The sequence below is a fragment of the Vigna unguiculata genome, chromosome 5, assembly GCF_004118075.2.
Source record: "Vigna unguiculata cultivar IT97K-499-35 chromosome 5, ASM411807v1, whole genome shotgun sequence".
Lineage (NCBI taxonomy): Eukaryota > Viridiplantae > Streptophyta > Magnoliopsida > Fabales > Fabaceae > Vigna > Vigna unguiculata.
In genome coordinates, this window is record NC_040283.1 from 25,546,699 (window position 1) to 25,550,533 (window position 3,835).

Sequence of the window (3,835 nt, forward strand, 5' to 3'; positions counted from 1 at the left end):
AAGAAGTTATTTCATTCTTTTTTATTTTTAGTAAAACTAAGAAAAAATTTTCGTTTTTTCTTTTAAGTTTTACTTGTTTCTTCCCCCATAAAGATATTGAATAGAATGAACTATTTTTTTTTCCATTAAAATTCAAAAAATGAACGTTTAAATATCCCTCAAAAACAAGTAAATAAATTCGAAACATATAAAATGCAGTTAATCCTGCTGCAGAACAAGCTATTATTGCAAAAATTGGTGAATACAACCAACTATCATTAAGAATCTCATCCTTAGACCAAAAACAGGCAAAGGGTGGAATACCGCAAAGAGAGAGTGTACCCACTAAAAAAAAAGTTTTTGTAATTGGTACATGTTTTGTTAAACCGCCCATAAAAACCATATTTTGACTTTTAGCTGGAGAATATCCGACAAGAGCTTCCATTGAATGAATAATGGATCCAGATCCTAAAAACAACAATGCTTTTGAATAAGCATGAGTAATCAAATGAAATAAAGCACCTCGATAAGATCCCATACCCAAAGCTAACATCATATAACCCAATTGAGACATTGTAGAATAGGCCAAATTTTTCTTAATATCTTTTTGAGCAATAGCTAAAGTAGCTCCTAATATTACTGTTATTATACCTATAAAAGCTATTGCGTTCATTATTTTGGGTAGCACTATGAAAAGAGGAAAAAGACGAGCCACAAGAAAAATTCCAGCGGCTACCATAGTAGCAGCATGTATAAGGGCAGAAATTGGAGTAGGTCCCTCCATAGCATCGGGTAGCCATACATGAAGAGGAAATTGGGCAGATTTTGCAACTGAGCCACAAAATAGCAAGAGGGCAAACAGAGTAAAAAAAAAATATTCATTTCATTTTTAGAAATCAAATTATTTATAATTTGAAACAAATGCCGAAATTCCAAACTACCCGTTATCCAATAAAGACCTAAAATTCCCAATAATAAACCAAAATCCCCTACACGATTCGTTACAAATGCTTTTTGACAAGCATTTGCCGCAATAGGGCGGGTGAACCAAAAGCCTATTAATAAATAAGAACACATTCCAATTAATTCCCAAAAAAAATAAATTTGTATCAAATTCGAACTAGTAACTAATCCCAACATTGAAATATTAAAAAGAGTAAGATAAGCAAAAAATCTCAAATATCCTTGATCATGAGACATATAATTATCACTATAAATAAGAACGAGAATGCCAACCGTAGTAATTAATATTGACATAATAGAAGTAAGTGAATCGATCAAGTACCCAAACTCTAAAGAAATATCATTATTTATGGTCCAAGACCATACATATTGAAAAAACAAACTATTCTTGATTTGATGAATAGACAAATCAAGCGAAAAAATCATAACTATAGTTAACAATAAGATACTAGGAAAAGCCCAAATACGGCGAATATTTTTCGTTGCAGTGGGAAAAAGTAGAAGTCCCACTCCTATTAACATCGGAACTGGGAATGGAATAAAAGGTATGATCCATGAATATTGATGTGTATATTCCATACAATAAAGAAAAAAAATTAGGATTCTAATGAATTTGGTTTCTTAGGTTTTTCTTTTATCTTTTTTGTAAAGTAAAGGAATGGTTTCGGTTAATAACAAAGAAAGATAGAATTTAATAAAATAGAATAAACGATTATTCATTATTCTGACTCTTTGGACAATATTTTTTGAACATTGGTTTAGTTCATTAAATTTAACTTAACTAATTAAGTTTTTATTACAATAAGAAATAGCGATTTGGGGAAAACTTTCTAAAAAGTATTATATTCTTATTATAAATATAATAAAAACAAAAATGGAAATTCAAATATATAAAATATATGTCTAATTAGAGATAAACTTAATTTTAATTTACCGCAAAATGTCTTTCACATAAAATTCTATAACAATAAAAAACTATACTAATTCTATGGCAGTTCCAAAAAAGCGCACGTCTATATCAAAAAAACTTATTCGGAACACTTTATGGAAAAAGAAGGGATATTTTACAGCATTAAAAGCTTTTTCATTAGGGCAATCTATTTTTACGGGGAATTCAAAAAGCTTTTTCTGTAACAAATATAAACGTTAGAATAATTTCAATTAACTGGATTCAACGACTCTTTTTTAAATACAAAAATATGAATATAAAATTGATATAGAATATAAGATTCAGTTATGAATTTAGGATATTTACATTCTATATTATGATATTTACATTCTATATTTAATAGATTCTAATAGAATTCTTTAAAATTATTTTATTGAATGTTTAGTAAACAAATATTGTGTTTTAATTGATTCTTTGAATCTCGACAATTGACTAAAATTGGGTTATTATGGTTTCGAGTCAGCCGCTATGGTGAAATTGGTAGACACGCTGCTCTTAGGAAGCAGTGCTAGAGCATCTCGGTTCGAGTCCGAGTAGCGGCATCTTATCTTCTAAAAAAAAGTTCCTATAAAGAATTATTATTTCTATTCCAAGTATTTCTATTTTTTCATTCTATATGGTATTTTCCACTTTAGAGCATATATTAACTCATATATCCTTTTCGGTCGTATCTATTTTAATTTCAATTCATTTGATAACCTTATTATTAGGCAATGAAATCATAGGATTATACAATTTGTTCAAAAAAGGCATGATAATAACCTTTTTTTGTATCACAGGATTGTTAGTTACTCGTTGGATTTTTTCAGGCCATTTACCATTTAGTAATTTATATGAATCATTAATATTTCTTTCATGGACTTTTTCTATCTTTTATATGGTTCTTTGCTTCAAAAAACAAAAAAATGACTATTTCAATACAATAATAACACCAAGTATTCTTTTTACCCAAGGCTTTGCTACTTCGGGTCTTTTAACCGAAATGCATGAATCCTTAAAATTAGTGCCTGCTTTACAGTCCCATTGGTTAATGATGCACGTAAGTATGATGATATTGGGTTATACAACTCTTTTATGTGGATCATTAATATCAGTGGCTATTTTAGTCATTACATTTCAAGAACTCATACAAATTCTTGGTAAAAGCAAGACTTTGTTTTTTTTTAATGAATCCTTTTCTTTTGCTGAAATCAAATATATGAATATGAATGATAAAAAGAATATTTTACAACAAACTCCTTTTCCGTTTTATTCGTCTTATAGAAATTATTATAGATATCAATTTATTCAACAATTGGATCGTTGGGGTTACCGTACTATTAGTCTAGGTTTTATCTTTTTAACAATAGGTAATATATCTGGAGCAGTATGGGCTAATGAGGCATGGGGATCATATTGGAATTGGGATCCAAAGGAAACTTGGGCTTTTATTACTTGGACTATTTTCGCAATTTATTTACATACTAGAAAAAATAAAAAATTGGAATATAGAAATTCTTCAATAGTGGCCTCCATAGGCTTTCTTATAATTTGGATATGTTATTTAGGGATAAATCTTTTAGGAATAGGACTACATAGTTATGGTTCATTTACACCTAATTAATTTAAAAAAATTCACAAATATTGGGAACATTCTATAGAATAAGAAAAAAAACTCCCAATAAAATGATTAAGACCCCATTGAATCAAGTAATGTAATATTGATTCAAGGGGTTCTCACAAACAACAAAAATATTCAATTAGAATTCAATTTCATTTTTATGTAATTAAGAAAATACAAAAAGAAATCCATTTTTTTTTATTGTGCATCGGATTGATTTCTATTTTTTCTTTTTCATTTATTCCCAAAAACTATCTATAAAAAATGAGAGAGAATAGCTTCAACCTTGTCAGCCGAAATTGAAAAAATAAAATCTGGATAAATGCCAATACTTATTACGGGTA

At 28.5% G+C, this 3,835-nt stretch overlaps 1 non-coding gene and 1 pseudogene across 1 annotated transcript; one reads left to right on the plus strand and one right to left on the minus strand.

The window, feature by feature from the left end:
• Nucleotides 1-158: 158 nt before the first annotated feature.
• LOC114184500 lies at nucleotides 159-1,043 on the minus strand (annotated as a pseudogene).
• A 1,310-nt stretch (nucleotides 1,044-2,353) lies between these two features.
• Nucleotides 2,354-2,433, plus strand: TRNAL-UAG. The gene has a single exon. It is a non-coding gene; the product is annotated as a tRNA-Leu (tRNA).
• The last annotated feature ends 1,402 nt before the right edge of the window (nucleotides 2,434-3,835 follow it).